This window comes from Panthera leo, chromosome B3 (assembly GCF_018350215.1).
Source record: "Panthera leo isolate Ple1 chromosome B3, P.leo_Ple1_pat1.1, whole genome shotgun sequence".
NCBI classification, from domain to species: Eukaryota; Metazoa; Chordata; class Mammalia; order Carnivora; family Felidae; genus Panthera; species Panthera leo.
In genome coordinates this window covers 92242201-92262158 of record NC_056684.1, presented here as the reverse complement: position 1 = coordinate 92262158, position 19958 = coordinate 92242201, and positions in this window count along the sequence as shown.

Here is a 19958-nt window from a genome sequence, read left to right as displayed (position 1 = left end):
TTCTGCGTCCATTTTCTCGCCTAAGAGGCCTCACCGATGCTCTTCAAGGAGGAATCATGAGATCAGAGGTTAGATAGGAGGGTCAAACACTGTGAGAGTGCTTCTCATTACAAAGTCTCTAGTATTAGGGCGAAACAGATAGGCAGAATTCTAAATTCTTTGCACTGGCTTCTTCATTTCTAGGATTCCCATTGCAGAGAGGATATGTAACCCCAGGAGCCACACTGAAGCCCCTCAGGTACTTGATGGTTTGGAAGCCTTGAGATGAGACACCAGAACATCCAGTGCAGTACAGACTGACAGAGCATCAATGGTGGAAGCGTAGTTAGAAATGTACAGTTTTTATATCTGGCAAAACATTAAGAGGTCTGAAAATCAAATCTCTAGAGCAGTACATGGGTTTGGATTTTTGATAGTTAAAATGGGAAAACAGAATGAATTCACTTTACAATATGTCTTTTAAAAGTTGTATTTACTTCTGGTGTCCTTTGCTTCAAGTAATGAATGCTCTGAACAGGCAGTGAATTAGATGCTTTTTAGAAGAAACATATAGTGCACAGAGCACAATCAGAGCTGTGATAGATAAGTTCAGATCTGTCTAGTGCTCTCAGTTTATTGGTCCCTCAGGGACTGCCTGGGAAGTACCACAGGAAAGATATTTTTAGGCTATAGGCAGTTGAAGTGCTATAGTGAGATCACTTATTAATCTTTAAACAGTACTGTCTGCTATTGTGTATGTGTTTTAGAGTCGAATTTATCTTACTTCCTCCTGCTACTGTAAGATATAAGGTCACATTCATAAATACAATCAAATAGCACCATAACAAAGGGTGAAGAAAAGCCACCAGAAGTACCAGATCTTTGGCCAGTTGTGCACCTATAAATTAAACTGGAGTCCACAATTAGCTAATAAACTGTGTGTGTATGAGTTTGTGTGTGTGTGTGTGTGTGTGTGTGTGTGTGTGTGTATCATGCTACTCTAGATCAGAAGTATTATCACAGGACAGCAGGCCCTTGCATGATTTGAAAAAAAATACACGGAAAAGCTGTTATTCTGACAACAGACAAGAGCAAATTTTCTTTGGTTTAATTTTTTTCTGTCTCATTAAAATGCCATCATGGAGGACATGTAGGTTTCAAGTGGAATTTGAATATCTATGCCAGAATATTGTGTTATCTGGAAGTTTTTCTCTATTATACAGGAGAAAAACAAAGCTGTTGAAACTCAAGATTAATTGCTTGGATACTTGGGTTAGTGTTCTGGATACACACATAAAATATGTGTGTGTGTATTTCTATGAGTAATTTTTGTATCTAGTGTGAGGAAACATCATGGAATGTGTTTCTAATTTTCTTATATATCTCTTTTCTTATCGGTGACACAGGGAACTTCTAGAAAGCAATCTGAGAGATAGGTTTTTAGATTTCAAGAGATGCCTAGCAGGTGTCTCTGTATATGGGAAGTGAAGAACTTTCCGAAGGAATCTAAAATAAAATGCTACTAACTTACTTAGTGGGAATAAGTCAGATATTAAGGAATTTCCCACAAAGCAAGAATGTACTGCTTATATTTCTATTCCATCATCTTTTATTTGCAGTCATTTATTTAGGTATCTGTTTGTTGTTAAGTTTTGCAATGTATATGATATGATAGCCCATGATATGCAAAGTCTAAAGAAATCCAAGTGCATATATATTATTCTACTAAGTATTTTTATTCAGATTTGGTGATTATACCATCAGTCACATGTACAGAAAATAAATGCTCAAATATTTAACTGCAACCAGAGAACTGTGTAAGGAATAGGCAGCATTCATACCCAAGCCAATCATATTATACTATAGGAGATCACATGAAATGAAGTGATGGTACCAATACATGACATTACATTGTTCGGGTATCTTGGGAAATCAGCACGTTTCACTATAGCCTTTAAGTGGAAACACCACCTGATTTAATGAACTATATTGCTACATATTTTCCAGCATGAAAATAAAGGGCTGTATACATGCATTTCTTTGCTTGATATTTGGGAATGCCACAAAATTCAGACTTCACCATCATAAATATCTTTAAAGGGAAAAGCAGAAAATTGATGGTTTTGTGGAAAACTATTGTTACCCATTTCCTGCTGCTGTTGAGCACATTAGTTCTTCCTCTGATAGAGAGCAGCATCAGCTAGTGGTCACCAAATCATGCTGCGGCTCTAGTACCCTGTGGAACAAAAGACATTTACAGCAGCAGAGACCTGAGGAAAACATGAGAACAGAAATGTGCCCTTTACAATTGAATTGGTGAATCTTAGGAGTAAATGGTTTGCTATCTGTAACTAATCATAAGATCTTAATAATATTTGACTGGCCAGAGAAGTTAACACAGCTCGTGAAAATAGTATTGTATGAATAACTGTTTCAGTTAAGGATGCATTTATTGTCTGCATTAGTGTAAGTTTGTGTGGTGGGTCTGGTTTTAAAAATTAAATATTTAATTTTTAAAAAGTGGAGCTTGGCTTATGGTTGCAACTAATGGCTTCAAAACTAGTATCTGATTACTCATTTCCTGAATTTTGGCAGTCTTACTGATCACTTATATATCACCTAACTCTGATATCCTTTACCAATTAAATAATGTGATAGCATCTATCACATGATAAATTTCACGTGCATTTCTACTATAGCATGTTTTTAAGAAATATATTCTTATATATTGCTTCATTTGTTCTTAATCTGTAGGTTTTTTTATACACTGAACTGATAGATTTTGCACATATTAAACATACACTGTTTATTTCACGACTAAGTCTTTTAGTAGAAAGTCCGTTTTTAGCTCCCGAGAGACATCGTGCCATATGCTACTTTCTGCAGTATAACGATGTGATGCACCTTCATGATGAAGTCTGGACTTCTTCCAGAGAAGTGAAGTGATATCATCCTTCTGGTGAACTGTGAAATTCTCCAGTTGCACAGTGTCTTACCCAGCAGAAAATGAGCATTCTTCATGGATAGGTTCCTTTTGGGGTCTAAGGGAAAGGAATATATCAGGGGACTTCAATTCAATGCCAACTTTAGTGGGAGGTTAATTGCTAGTTTGAAAGCATTTCTACGCCTTTTTGGGGGGAGGTGTGGATAAACTTTTCAGGCACATACCCCAAAGCGATTCATATGTTACCTTCTGTTGTTTTCAGTGTTGACATGCTTTGTTGACTTCTATCAAGTCTCCCTGAAGAGTTATTGCTATTGGTGGCAGCATGTTTTTAATTACACAGAAATCAGGGCAGATGACATGCTTGTGGTCACTGTGCTTGTCATTGGTTAGCATTGTATCGATGGAAAAATGTGTGAATATAAGAAATACTAGCTCTTTTTTAAAATTTTTTTAAATGTTTATTTATTTTTGACAGAGAGAGAGAGACGGAGCATGAGAGGGGGAGGAGCAGAGAGAGAGGGAGACACATAATCCGAAGCATGCTCCAGGCTCTGAGCTGTAAGCACAGAGCCCAAGGTGGGGCTCGAACTCACAGACGGCGAGAGATCATGACCTGAGCCGAAGTCAGACTCTCAACCGACTGAGCCACCCAGGCGCCCCTAGCTCTTTTGAAAAGAGACATATGTAATATGTCTTACACATTTATATTTGTAAGGCTGCTTCATGTAGGGTAATAATTTGAATAAATATTTCCTGTAAAAGTTTTAAAATGGGGTTGAGAATGACACTATGCTGCTTATCAGTATGTTGCATATGTTGTAGAAATGATAGGACGCTGGTATCTGATTTAAATAAACCAAACACTGGGGCCCCTGGGTGGCTCTGTCAGTTGAGCATCCGACTTTGGCTCAGGTCATGATCTCACAGTTTGTGGGTTCACCCTGCACCAGGCTCTCTCCGGGCTCTGTGCTGACAGCTCAGAGCCTGGAGCCTGCTTCAGATTCTGTCTCCCTCTCTCTCTGCCCCTCCTCCACTCCTGCTCTCTCTCTCTCTCAAAAAATGAATAAACATTAAAAAAAATTAAACAAATAAACTAAGCACTAATAATGAAAAACAAGAAGGAGTCACATACCTCTCATGGCCCAGGAAGAGAAGCAGTGCTAGTGTCACAGTAGCCCATGGAGACAATGTTACGGAGAATCCTAACTATTCCCCTGGATGCTGGTGTTTTCAGGAAACAAATGTACTAATCCTCCTTGGAAAGGTTTTCTTTGAAATTTCCATCACAGAGTTGATCAGTATCTAGGAAATATTGTGGGGTCTTGGGATAGCTCACACCTTTCTAAAGATTCTCGGAGTTCTTTGGTAGGACCGTTGGCCATGGAAATAGGATATTACTGAATGCTCTGAGTATTTTACATACTAAGGGTTGAATACATTTAATTTTAATTCTTTTGTTTTTTTTGTGACAACTCAGATTTGTGGTCTCTGTCTTTACTTCATTTATTCAGCTAGTATGGTTCAATTTGAAAGACAGTTTTTTTTTTTTTTTTCTCTTCCTGATTACCTACTCATTCTTCAAATACAGTTTCTTTTCTTGCTTCTGTTTTGACATTGTTCTTTCCTGGGATAGTGGTTGGGAATGCCCAAGCACTCCAGAGATAGAAATGATATTGAACTGAACTGCCACTCTTAATTGTGGGCAATACTCAATGTTGGACTACTTATTTAAATTATTGGAACCTCAGTGTTTTTATCTTTTATTTTTTTTATTTTTATTTTTGTAATGTTTATTTTTGACAGAGCGCGTGAACAAGTGGGGGAGGGGCAGAGAGAGAGAAGGACAGAAGATCTGAAGCAGGCTCTGTGCTGGCAGTAGCTAAGCAAGATGTGGGGCTGGAATTCATGAACCAAGAGATCATAACCTGAGCTGAAGTCCGATGCTCAACTGCTTGAGCCACCCAGGCACCCCAGTGTTTTTATTTTTTAAACGGGGATGTTAGTGATATCACAGAGTTGTCGTAAGAATTAAATGCAATGATTCTATGGCAATAATGTATCTGACACTAACCATTTCCTTAACAGTTATTTTGTATTATTGGTGTTTAACAATAAATCTGGTGGTCATTTTCAACCGATACTATTATTACTTACTCCTTTTCTAAAACCTTTTCCTTGCCTTTTCTGATATCACACAAACTTTTCAAGCCACATGTTGTTCCAAATGCCACATGCTGTCTCCTTTCCTGCCTGAGCTCGTATGACTCCCTCCAGCAGTATGGGCTCCTCCTCCCCCAAATGCCCTTCCCAATGGCCTACTGGGTAAATAGTGCAGATGTAGGCATTTGTTACTTGTTTTCTCTGGAGTCTTCCCAGGGCTTTTGTGGAAGATTAGGCACTTGCATTTCCTTTGACCCCCTCTATTAGGATGCATAAATCAGAGATGGGTAATTTGCATGTTTGTCTCCCGCACTCCTTAGTGAAGTCTTTGCTCCTTGAGGTTCAGTGTGCAAAGTATGCAGAGGTTGTGTTTATATGTGCATAGTAGTAGTTGAACAGGGGTGTGAAGGGATTACTGAACTTTAGCAATCTTTCCATCTCACTGAGAACTTCTCTGGCCCCTCACATAACTCCATCTGCAAATATAGAAAATCTTTAAAGTTTTGGCTTTTATTACTCTCTCGATGTACTCCATCCTCAGTCACACCTATCCATTTCCAAAACTTCAGATGATGTCCTAGTGGTAAGTCTCTATTATCCTGCTCTCTCTGGGCCCCAGATCTTTGTATACCTGTCTGCTAGATATTTAAGCAGTAATAAAACAACACCATCTCAAACTCTGCTTTCTTACTCCAAATCTGTCCCCTTTCTTTGTGGCTACCGCTCAATGAAACATTTTCTCTATAGCAACCCTTTTCTTCCTCTCATCCATTATTAAAAATTATAAATCAAATAATTATAACATCATGCTATACTTGTGTAGAACATCATTCCTTACAAAGCTCTTTACCAAATGTTATTTCATTGTCTTCAAAAACCCTCAGGTAATGTTATTATCCCAGAATTATTAAAGAAACTATGTCTTCCAGTTTTATAAAACTTTCCTAAGCCTATATAATTTATAATAATAGCAAGAGCTAGCATTTATTCTGTGCCCACTTTTACTTTCCACATATTAGTTAATCTTTACAACAATGCTGTAAGGCTGTTATTTTTCACAGAAGAGGAATCTGAATTTTAGAGGTTTAAAGAACTTTAAATAGCCTGTTAACTGAACTTTCTTCCCATTAATTCTTCTTCCCCCCAGGTCTTGCTTGATAAACAGTTGCCTGAATCATTTTCCTATCATGCTGCCAGGATGGCATCACTCACCTCATAACATCCTTTTTGTGAATATCCCCTGCTTGCTAATGCTGTCTGAAAATAGTGGAGATTTTGTACACTGGCATAAAAGGTCCAAGGTAGAGTTATCCTGAATAACATTTCAAAGCTTATGCCAGATTTTCCAGTGTTCTGCAATAGATTATGTCTAACATTAGCTCTCTGCCATAACATCCCCAAACTTTCCAACGTGAATTTTTACTTATACCAGTAACTCCATAAAAAACATTTCCCTATCTCCTCCTGTCAGCTTGTAGACTTGCTTCTAATGTGCTCTTCACCAAAGAATCTTTAACCCATCAAGCAAATTTGGCCATTTCTTCCATTGAATTTCCATGATATTTGCATTTTATGAAGGCGTTTTTGCAGATCCCACCATATCTTTTAGTCTTAACTTTTTGCTCGTCTTATCCCTAAGCTATTCCCTGACTGTTTCAGTTTTTAGTACAATATCTTATATTGCATATTACTGGCTAAATTAAATTATGTTAGCCTCTGTTATGGAAATGACCTGGTTCAGTAAAAATAACATAGAAAATATATTCATTTAAAAAGTAAAATCCAGGACTTCCGAGTATATATTACCAAAGGTATTTGCAGTTGTGGGTATTGAAGTGGAATGAATAGCAATAAGGTAGCCAAGTTGCTGCTGGAGTTTAGACACTGGCTCTAATCCAGAAAGAAGAGGGGCACGTGGGTGGCTAAGTGGGTTGAGTGCATGACTCTTCATTTCAGCTCAGGTCATGATCTCACAGTTCATGGGATCGAGCCCCACATCGGGCTCTGTGCTGACAGTGTGGAGCCTGCTTGGGATTCTCTCTCTCCCTCTCTCTCTACCCCTCTACTGCTCGTGTGCCCTTCTCTCTCAAAACAAATCAATAAAACTTTAAAAAAAGGAGAAGGAAAGAAAAAAAGAATACAAAGCAGTTTTAGAGATGGGAAATACTGAAATAAGGACGACTTCTCCTCTCTTTTTGTATGTATATGTTCTGATGGGAGGAACCTACAGCAGCCCTCTGCTGGCAGTCACACCAGGAGTTTCTCAGTATTTTACAGACAGATAATACCACCTGCACAATGTGAAGCACACTCACATTCACAGAGGATTTCTCATGAAATCCACGCAGTTTTTGACTTTGTCATTGAAAAAATTTAAATACCTAAAGGCTATGGTGCCTTGTTAGGAAACACAGGCTCTATTACTTTCTGATCCCTAATGTTAATATTAATGTAGTATCTTGCACATAAATCTATATATATAGTCACATCGAGTGAAACGTCATATGAACAATTGACAAGTTCACATTTATTTTTCTTGTTATAGTTAGAGAATATTCTGTGTGTGTGTGTGTGTGTGTGTGTGTGTGTGTGTGTGTGTGTGTGTTTGAGAGAGAGAGAGGGAGGGAGAGATGGAGAAAGTGTGCTATGTAATAAATCACCTTCCTTCATAGCAGGTTTAACAAAAAACACAGCTGAAATAAAATTGAAGTGGTATTATTGCTTTGCTTTTTGTTAAAAAGAATGTAGTATGCTCTTATGTTGATCATACAATCAGTTCTGTTTTTTGAGTTTTCCAGTTCGAATCTATTCTTATAAAATCCAACCACAGTGATTTTTGCATAATAACAAAATAGCTTAGAGGAAAGTCTGTAGTGCGAGATAGTTTTGTTGGTTAATTACCCCCCACCCCTACCCATAAAGCAGGGTTGACATAGGGAACTGGTACAAATGTATATATTTTGTTGCATCATACATCCTGGATGAGTGGTGTTTCTCATAGCCTGAATTGTAAGTCTTGGTAGAATTTAGAGTTCATTGCACTTCATGGAATACATTGGTGAGCAACTTGCCTAACAAGTTTTTTGACAAGTTGACTAAACAGGGCCAGGACTAAGGTGAGGAAATCAGGGTGCCCAGGGCAAAATTGAAGGATGCAGTCACCTTGGCTGTGGACAAATGAAGACAAAGGTGTATGAAATGTAGAAGTAGAGACGCAGGGCTTTTTGCCTCAGATATAGGCAATGGGTACTTTAGTGGAGGAGCAGAACATTCCATAAGTGAGTTTAGGGGGCACAGCGCAGAAGTATATTTTAGGGCTCATTGTGTAGGCGATGGAGGTGGCTTCTAGAATATAAATATTTTTTCATGCTGAAATGAGCTCCTTGCAATGTGTAGGAATCTCTTTCTCTGTAGCAAGAGTTCAGTTTTCCTTTCCTTGGTGATTTTACATTATTCAATGCTCTCAGTACAAAAATAAACATTCTCATAGTATATGTGTAAACAAATAGGTATCTCAGAAAATTTAGCTAATTATATAGAAAAGGAACTTGGATATTTTAATCTTATATGTTTTAAACAAACTGAAGTAAGAGGGGAATCATCATATTTTGTCCTTCCAAGGAAAAGGGAGCCAAGCAACTAAGCCTAGGGTTTCTCCCTTATTCCATTATGAAGACACATTCTTTTATACAGATGTCCATGTGTTGTTCTTTCCAATTTAGAATCTGTATTTTGTGAGCTCACACCCATGTAGTTATTCACTCTTTCCCCAAGGCATCACCTGATAATTTAGATTATTGAGGGTGACTAATAATAACCCTCTCTTTAATAGTTTCTAGACTAGTAGAAAACTAAAGCCATATGGAATATACATGGTACAGCTGGTTTGGAGAATAACATTTCAGCTCAAAGTTAAAGGGGCCTTCCTAATGCTCCTCCCACCCATAAATCTGGGGACTTGGATCTGCAAAGTTGTCACTTGGCCAGGAAACCAATGGAAAGGAGGATATTCTGCCTCACAGACCATGAAGTAATAGACTAGGCAGCTAAGGATTTACCAGAAGCAAGAGTGGGAAGGAGAATTTACTTTGCTTGCTGGCTACTAACTGAAAGCAAGAGATAAGAAAAGAAGGAGAGAGTGAGAAATCTGGGCCATGCAGGATCAATCACCTTTATTTCAAGATTATCTATTGATTCTAATGTCATAGAGAGGAGTGATTGAGAGGTGGAGAACAGAGTAAAAGCCTTTCTCCTAATCCTTCTCTGAGAGCACGGAAATAGCACTACGTGTCTATATTGTATTCAAAGCCATAACATGTGGAGAGCGGGGAAGAGTTTCTCCTACGTTGTGTATTATGTTCTAGGAAAGCATTTTGTATGTATTGTCTCTTTTTTATTACTGGAAGAAACCTATGATATAGGGAATTTGTATTCTCCTTCTACATATTCAGGACTTGAGGCTTAGAGAGGTTGAGCACCTTGGCCCATGACACAGGGTAAGTGTAGAGCAGATCTGGGACTCAGACTTGTGCTTTGAGATCCTACATAGCCATCCATCACATATCCTTCTACAGCACAGTTAAAATGTCTCCTTTCTAAGATGCTTCCTTTTCTCGTTACATCAGATAAATATTATTCTACTCTCAGCATCCACTTAGTATGTCTGTGGGTCTCTAAGACTCTGATCATGGATTCAGGGTGCAAGTGTTACCTCCTTTACTTATTTTAAGCTGAGTGGGGAGGGGTTCACATCAAAATGGTGGTATACTACTTAGTACCTCACCAATGTTTATTCAGTGACTTAAATGTCACTTTTGGAAATTTAATAATTCCTTTAGTTCTGACTTTTAAAAAATGGTGAGAATTTGTCATTGCAGAGAAAATTTTGGTTACTTTTTCTTTATGATGAAATTAATATCTTGATTGGTGAACATTGATCAGTTGTATACCGAATTAAACTCTCCATATCAAGGTCTTTAAGTTATTTTCTCTAGCAAAAAGACCATTTGGCAAGAAATGTTCTTTTGAACCCCATAGCTCTTGAATTGGTGCTGTCGTGTTAAAATTCCTAATGCTGTTTTGTACCATTTGAATTGGTATGTAAAAAGAAAGCTATTATTAACCTGGAACTCTTTTTCTCAACTGGAATTCTGCCTGAGGTCTGACAGGCTTTATTTTAAACCCTACTTCTTATGTGAGGAGTTTACACGCAAGCTCTGAGATTTTGAAAGCTAACCATCATGGTGTGTGCATGAAATTTGGAGTCTTTTCTACATCTGTTAACTGTTTGAAAATTCTGACCTGAAGGCACAAAACATTTGAATTACAGACCATATGGAACATCTGGAAATTTCTCATTTCCATTTGGTAGGCCATAACTAAAACCCTATCTCTTTCCTAGTTCATTACTTCACCCACTAATGATTAGTGCTACAGCAGGTCTGATTCAATTCCCCTTTCTGGCTCAATAGTTTTCTATGCCTTTTATTTCCTGCCGTCTTGAACTCTGCCTCACTTGTTCCCCGCCATCTCATTTACTCTAATGTTAAGCCACCCTCCACAAACTATTTTGGTTCAATTAAGTATCCATGAAGGCCAGATACTAACAACACTTTCTCCTTCAAGTTAGATGATCACTTGTCACGAGCACACCTCATTACAAAGTACTTGTGATATTTTCATTCATAAGTCTTATGTGTATGTGAAGAGGTATGAAAAACTCTGTTTAAATATATATATTCATATATTACTTTCTAGTGTGATACAGATTCAATTATTTTACACATTACATTATGTTTTTCTCTCATGTATTTAAAGATGACAACAAGGATAATTTACCTTTACAACAGTTTAATATTTTATACTGTTTAATAGTTTTAGGAAGAGGGTCAGCGAAAGAGAAGTTATTGCATATGCAGCAAACAGCTTCTTTAGTATCTTCCTCTTTATATTATTTTAATCATTTGTTATTGGGCTTCCTTTTCAATATTCCCTTCAGCAGAGCTTGTCTACTTCCAGCCAAGCTTGCATGAAGTCTACTTGCTCTTTCTTCCAATAACTATGTGATAAGGTTAAAAATATTTTTCTTAATGTTTATTTTTGAGAGAGAGAGAGAGAGAGAGAGACAGAGTGTGAGCAGGGGAGGGGCAGAGAAAGAGGGAGACACAGAATCCAAAGCAGCCTCCAGGCTCTGAGCTGTCAGCACAGAGCCTGATATAGGGCTCGAACCCATGAACTGTGAGATTGTGACCTGATCCAAAGTCAGACACTTAACCAACTGAGCCACCCAGGCACCCCTGTAATAAGGTTTTAGGAAGCAAGTAATGGCTTTGGAGGTAGGAACAAGCCATGGAAACAGGGCAAGAAGATTTAAGAAAAAAGAGTTTTATAAATTTGAAAATGAGAGTTTTTTTCTTCTTTTTTCCCTTAATAATGACCTGCAAACTTTCGATGTGAGTGACACATGTAGAAATATGATTCTGTACTCTGTAAGTCTGTATTGATGTTAAAAAATGCAATAGAATATTTCCTTGATGTTGTACAGGTTGAAAGCATGAAAAGTAAGCATATCCTTCTCGCCTCTTAGCTAGGAACCAACTGAGAACTGGACACAGGAAACAGGAATAAAAATATAGGTTTAAATGACTGCTAGATCTAATTTCTAGCAGGCAGCTCGGACCAGAGTTCTCTTTTCCCTCCCCATGAACCTTGGGATCCGTACCTGATGACGGTTGTAGAGCCACGGCCTCCCTCACATGCCACTGGGAAGGATCAGCGGGCACGTGGGAGGCTATGTGTGAGCTGCCACTGTGAGTACCTTAGGTTCTGATTAGTAGGAAAACAGACCAACAGATGGCAGCCAATCACTGTCTCACCAGCCACAGGAACCCACCTGCTCTGCCTAGCAGTAGGCTCAGGAGAAAGGGCAAGAACTTCTCAAATATTTCCAAGAGGGTTAATGGCTCTAAAATATGAGTTGGTGAGAAGATGGGGGCAGGAAGTGCACTTTCTTCTCACTAATGACATCTCTATTTAGAAGTCGCTGCTGCCTTCATCTTTACAATTGTGTATACAAGTTAAGTTTTTAAGCTTGAAATACAATTCTATGACCTAGATTCTTATATTTTTAGGTGTTATGAACTTTTCATTGTTACTAATTCACCAACTAACCATATATTTTTAAAATATTGACCAAGAGAGAGTTTTGAAATTAGAAATCGTCATCAATTGGGGGCCAGAGCAGCGAAATGATAACAGAAAGTAAGAAGTCTTGGAGCAAAGGCATGAATGATGAATGGAAGAAAAAAAGTTAAAAAAGAGACGACTGCTAAGAGAAAAGGGTAGAAAAAAAGTAGTAAGGTTCTTTTAAGTTGACTGTATTTTTTTTTTGAGCAGTTTTAGATTCACAGCAAAATTGAGCAGAAAAGTACAGAGATTTCCCAATAACTCTTGCCCCTACATATGGATAGCCTCTTCCACTATTAACATCCTGCACCAGAGTGGTGCATTTGTCACAGCCAATGAACCTGTACTGTTATACCATTATCACCCAAAGTCTATAGTTTACATTAGAATCCACTCCTGGTGTGGTACATTTTATGGGTTTGGACAAATGTATAATGACTGTGTCCACCATTAGAGTATCATACAGAATAATTTCACTGACCTAAAATGTTTCAGTGCTCCACAGACTCTTCCCTCCCTCTCTGTTAACCAATGGCAATCAGTTATTCTGTTGCCATGTCTATAATTTTGCCTTTTCCAGACTTCCATATAATTGGGATCATATAATATGTAGCCTTTTCAGATTGGCTTCTTTCATTTATTAATATGCATTTAAGGTTTTTCCATGTCTTTTGATGGTTTGATAGCTCCGTTCTTCTTAGCATTGAATGATATTTCATTGTCTTAATGCTTATTCACTCATTCATTTATCAAAGGACATATTGGTTGCTTCCAAGTTTTTTTTAAAAAAAAATTTTTTTTAACATTTATTTATTTTTGAGACAGAGAGAGACAGAGCATGAACGGGGGAGGGGCAGACAGAGAGGGAGACACAAAATCGGAAGCAGGCTCCAGGCTCTGAGCCATCAGCCCAGAGCCTGACGCGGGGCTCGAACTCATGGACCGCGAGATCGTGACCTGAGCCGAAGTCGGACGCTCAACCGACTGAGCCACCCAGGCGCCCCGGTTGCTTCCAAGTTTTGACAGGTCTGAATAAAGTTACTATAAACATCAGGTGTGCAGGTTTCTGTGTGGACTTACGTTTTCGGCTCTTTGGGGAAAATACCAAAAAATGTGATTGCTGCAGGCACCTGGGTGGCTCAGTTGATTAAGCATCTGACTGTTGATTTCAGCTCAGGTCATGATCTCATGTTTTGTGGGATGGACCCCTGTGTTGGGGTCTGGGCTACCAGTGTGGAGCCTGCTGGGGATTCTCTCTTTTTTTCTCTCTCTCTCTCAAAATAAATAAATAAACTTTAAAAAATGTGATTGCTGAATTTTATGGTAAGAATATTAAGTTTAGTTTTGTAAGAAAATACCAAACTGTTTTATAAAGTGGCTATCCCATTTTACATTCCCACCAGCAGTGAATAAGAGTTCCTGTTGCCTCTCATCCTTGCCAGGATTTGATGTAGTCAGTGTTCTGAATTTTGGCCATTCTAATAGTTGTGTAGTGATAGCTCATTTTAATTTACAATTCCCTGATAACATATGATATGGAGGATTTTTTCTTATGATTATTTGCCATCTGTATATCTTCTTTGGTGAATCATCTGTTCAGGTCGTTGACTAATTTTTTAATCAGGTTGTTTCTTTGCTTTTGTTAAGTTTTAAGATATTTTTGTATGTTTTGAATAATAATCCTTTATCAGTTATGTCTACTGAAAATATTTACTACCAATTTGTAGTTTATCTGCTCATTCTCTTGACAGAGTCTTTTGCCCAGCTGATGTTTTTAATTTTAATGAAGTCCAGCTAATTAATTATTTCTTTCATGGATCATCACTTTGGTGTCATACTTAAAAAGTCATCACTGTACCCATGGTCATCTAGATTTTTTCCTTGTTACCTTCTAGAAGTTTTTCAGTTTTGTGTTTTACATTTAGGTCTATGAGTCATTTTGAACTAATTTCTGGGAAGGGTATAAGGCCTGTGTCTAGATTCATTTTTTGCATGTAGATGTCCATTTATTCCAGAACCATTTGTTTAAGAGACTGTCTCTGCTCCATTGTATTACCTTTGTTTCTTTGTCAAAGATAAGTCGATTATATTCATGGAGGTCTATTTCTGAGTTTTGTATTCTTTTCCATTGACCTACTTGTTTATTGTTTCACCAATACCCCATTGTGTTTATTATCGTAACTTTATAGAAAGTATTAAAGTTGGTAGCATCTGTTCTCCAAATTTTTTCTTTAATATCATGTTGTCTATTATAAATCTTTGCCTCTACCTCCAAGCTTTAGATTCAGTTTGTAAATATCCACAAAATAATTTTCTGGGATTTTTATGGGGATTTCACTGAGTCTGTAGATCAAGTTGGGACAAACTGACAACTTGGCAATGTTGAATCTACCTTTCCATGAACACGGAATGTCTCTCCATTTATTCAGTTATTTGATTTCTTTCATTAGAATTTCATAATTTTTCTCATATAGATCTTGTGTATACTTGTTATATTTATACCTAAGTATTTTATTATTTTGGGAGCTAATGTAAATAGTATATATATATTTTAATTTCAAATTCCATCTGTTCATTTCTGGTGTGTAAGAAAGTAATGGGCTTTTGTATATTAACTAGGTATCCTGTGACCTTGCCATATCTCTTATTAGTTCCAGGATTATTTCATAAAGGAGCATAACTTTTTTTTTACCTCATCAGAATTTCAAAAGACTGTAAGGGAATGTATAGTAGCACTAGGCCATTGGAATTTGAGAAAGGAATAGAAGCAGCTTAGACGAGAATAACAAAGTTAAATAAGAGGCTTTCACATAGCCAGATAAAAGCTTTGTCTGTCTGTCTGTCTCTCTCTCTCTCTCTCTTTCATCTCTCTATTATCTATCTATCATCTATCATCTCTCTCTCTCTAATTTCTCAAATGTGCACCTAGGATGTGGAATTTAGTACATGAAAAATAAGAAATATCTTCTTCACAGAGCTCTTTACTATTGACCAAATGTAAACAAAGAAAAAAGAAAATTTCTGCTTCAAAAATAGTAAAATATTGCCAGGATTTGTTGGAGGTTAAGCATCAGTGTAAGCATATCTCAAATTACCATGTATTTTCAGCTACTTGTACTCAAAGTGAGGGCATAGTTTTCTTGAAAAGTCCACATTGACTTAAAGTCCTGGCTCCAACATTAGCCTAGTTTCACACTATGTAGTATTATAAAATATATTTACCTCTTTGTGCCATAATTTCCCCCAATGTAAAAGATGCAATTCACTAGATCATTACAAAGATTTCTTTCCAGTCTTTTTTTTTTTTTTTAATTTTTTTGATCTTTATTTTTGAGAGAGAAAGAAAGACAGAGTATAGTGGGGGAGAGGCAAAGAGAGAGGGAGACACAGAATCTGAAGCAGGCTCCAGGCTCTGAGCTGTCAGCACAGAGCCTGACGCAGGGCATGAACTCACGAACTGTGAGATCATGACCTGAGCTGAAGTCGGACACTTAACCGACTGAGCCACCCAGGTGCCCCTCTTTCTACTCTTGAATGCCATGACTGTAGTTGGAGTTAGAAGACTCAATCCCATGTACATCCTAGGCAATTCCAATTTTGATGATACTTTTTGTTTTTAACAGTAGAAAATTAACCCATATATTTATATAACTTAAATAAGCACCTGATTCCTGGCTTTTTTTCTGTTACCAGGTAATATATAATAATTAATTTACATCATCGTAGTGTAAAGAATGTTTCTAGGACTATCAAGAAGGCCAGAATTATAACGTGTGTGCATGGTCTCTTCTAGTAAAACTAGATCTTCTTATTAATTTGTTAGTAACTGTGCATAGAATCACATACTTTTTGCTTTTTAATCATTAAAAATCATCATTAAAAATTTGGAAATGCATTTGAAAATCTTTATTGAGCATATTATGTGTTATATACTAGACACAAGGGAGAGTAAAATAAAGAGGTCATAAGATTATAAATAACATGTATTTCCCAGCTCAAAGGGCTCTTAGTCCGCTAGAGGAAGACACATAAAAAATACATGTGAGTGACTGTGGGAATTACATGAGATGCCTTAAATAAAGCTGATTTGGGAAATATCTGATCTCAAGTTTCCAAAGTGGTACACTGGGAACCCTGTGTGATATAATGACGCTTGCTCAGTGGTTAAGGGCATGCCTTTGAATCAAATGAGCTTAGGTCTTGCAGTACTGTTTTATTAGCTGTTTTACCTTGGGTGAATTTATTGCTCTAATTTTCACCTTCCCCATTTGGAAAATGGGAATAATAATAGTATCTGCTTCAAAGCATTAATATGAAAAAATAAGATAATATTCAGTGTTTAGCATAATGCTAGCACATATGTGCTCAATATATGTTGGAACTCAATTATAAATAATATTACTATGTTGTTAAGTCTCATTGTAGTGAATGATGAATGCTAGAAAATATCTCTGGTTCTAGAAATGGAAAAACCGTTCAAATACTAGGGATTTTCTTCTCTTTTCTATTTAATTCTTTCATTTATATAACCATAAGTTATCAAAAATAGTAATATTAATTTATATAGAATGATTACATACTGAGAAGTTAAATATTCTAACTTATTTTGTTCAAATGGCTTTATGTAGTCTAAGGTCTAATTTTAATAGAAGAAATGAAATCATCTACTATAGAACACTCTCCCTTTTACTACTAAATGATTTTTAAGTTGCCTTGTTAAGGGGTCCTAGAATTGTACACTGGTGATGCCTTTCTATTTACCTTTATGTTAAGCTTTCATATGTAGACTAGAACTCCACTGCCTGGTTAAGAGTAGAGGATGCTAATTACTGATTCTGCCAAGACATTTAAAGAGACTTTTCAACAATTTATAAAAGAGATACTTCTCTAAAAATTTTTATCTGCTCACTAAATATTTAAAATAGAGTCTATTTATTTATTTATTTATTTATTTATTTATTTATTTTTCTACATTGTATTATGGTGATGTAATAAGTAATTATCTATTATATTTAACTGTAATCTTTGGCTTTTGTTATTGATTCAATTAACTGCTTACTGTTAACCATGAGGCAAGTTCTACAGCATATGGCAACAATTGTAATTTACCCTAGCCACTTCTCACAATTTAATATGCATCTATTGATTTTGCTACTTAACTGTTGTAAACACTAACAGTTTTCATCATTTAGAAGTTATAGCACCCTAGTCTGATAGTTAAATCTCAGGGAGGGATGCTTCATTTGGGTGAGAAGCTTTTTATGCCAACATAAAAAGCATCGTGACTTACTTTTACTTAAGGCTATTGGAGTTACGATAGATTAGGGAAACAGCATGAGATTATAAAGTACGTTGTGTATTCATGTATTCCTCATTTATACTCATTCATGAGTAGAAAGTATTATCTGTCATTACAAGTTATTTTGAGACTTTGAGTACATTATTAGTTTCAAAATTTTCATGATTACGTCTTAGATATACAACAGGGAGAATATAATGATACTATTAAATGCATACTCTCTTTTCTAATATCTGTCACTTAATGAAAAGCTAAAGCTTTTAAATCATTGCACTTAGCCTGAAGTGTAATGAAATGAAGTGTTCTCACTTGAACAGAAAGAATAATCAAAATCTATTAGACAATTAACATCTTTGGTTTTGTGCCACTCTGTACTCCATCATTATGACACCCATATCTTTATCTCTGAGTGGACTTGTAGCAGAAGCTGGTTGAGGAAGCTGGTAAACTCTGCTGGATTTTTTTTTTTTTTTTCACAAATCATGAACTGTAGAAGGCCTGGGTGCAGTTATTGTCTATATTGTGTAGTTTTATCTTCTTGCCTACTCTTCCTTAGAAGACTGACAGCAATACTTTGGGGGGTTCGGTGTCTTATTCATGTAGGAGTGCTAGATCTAGTTCTTGCTGACATCTCTGCATAGTATTGGTTTTGTCTAGCAGGCTCCTTGCACAGGTCTGGAAGGAGGAATGATCATTCTGAAGAACAGATTTTTTTTTTTTTTAACGTTTTATTTATTTTTGAGACAGAGAGAGACAGAGCATGAATGGGGGAGGGTCAGAGAGAGGGAGACACAGAATCTGAAACAGGCTCCGGGCTCTGAGCTGTCAGCACAGGGGCCCGATGCGGGGCTGGAACTCACGGACCACGAGATCGTGACCCGAGCCGAAGTCGGCGCTCAACCGACTGAGCCACCCAGGCGCGCCAGAACAGATTTTAAAACAGAGTGCAGTAAAGATTTGGTACTCTCTGATTTGTATGGTAAGAGTAGAGGACTTGCATCAAAGACACATGAATGTCTGATTTTTAGACTAAATTTGTCTTCACTTATCAAAATAATGAAATAATGGCATAGCCTCTAATTTTTATATATGGCAATTATTTTTATTAAAGAAAAAAGTGAGAGTTAAAATAATTGACCAAATCTAAATAAGTGACATAAAATTAAAAAACAACCTATTTTGCTCTAATTATCTACATGTAAAGATGTTTTATTTGTTTTGCTTAAATTCTTCATACACCTGCCTCATGTTTTCTTTTTATTATTATGGTTTCTCTATGTTAATAAATATTCAGAGTAAATGGTAGTATTTATTTGTTAAGAAATACTGAAAATGAATGCAAAATTTGAGGAATAAAACTTGAAATGATAAGAACCAAATTTAAAATCTTTTAATGATTATATCTATATGTGATTAAGTAATTGTATTGTACAGGCTCGATAAAGATTAGATGCATGAATACATATGAATACAAGATTGATTATAAGAATGATTATTCATCTTCTTATGTTTTTTCATTGGAAGATGGCATTTGCATTGATTTACTTTGTGTATAATAAAACACTTCTCCCTGTTTTCAATTTTTATCTCTGGGACTACTTGAGAGATTTGTTGTTGGGTAGATCATGTATATTTACTCTACAAAATAAACATATATCAGTTAAATCATATTATATAATTGTGGGGTGTTTTCTTTTGCAGATGCAGGATGTATTTCTAAAAGATAAAAAGGAGAAATGTTTACTTGTAGATTTAAGTTGTTTTCCCTCTTTTTTACTTCATGAGTGTTTGTAGAAAAATAGCTCAGTCATATTGACTTCTGATCACCTGTCTCAGGAAATGAAAGTAATGTTAAGTCTCTTCTTATTTCCCACTCTCTTCCCTCTTGAGTAATTATGGCTGAGAATCAGTTTTGCTAATGGAAGGCTGCTTAATTTAATAGTTGCAGAATATATCTGGGGAGAGCAATTTCACAATTGTGAAAAGTGAAATGGGATCTTACTTGTCAGATTTGGAATTAAAACAGTAAAGATGGCCACTTAATCGCACATGTTTTAGGAGACATGGGAGTAAGGATGGATTTCCTGAAAATCACTGACTGGTAAAGTATTGCAGGCAAAATGTTGTTGAAGCCACAGCAGAGACATCTTGGTGACTTTGCTTCTTTACATATTTTTATATCGTGTGTGTGTGTGTGTGTGTGTGTGTGTGTGTGTAATTTTTCTTTTCCTTTAGATATAAACATATCGAAGGAGTTTTTCTGTTGTTGCTATTGAATTCCAGAAATAACAGCTGGTACATGTCCTTCCAAATGTGTATCTGATTGTATATATTGTATTCTCAATAGCTAAAAATGGGATAGTCTCATCATAGATATTCAATTTGTAT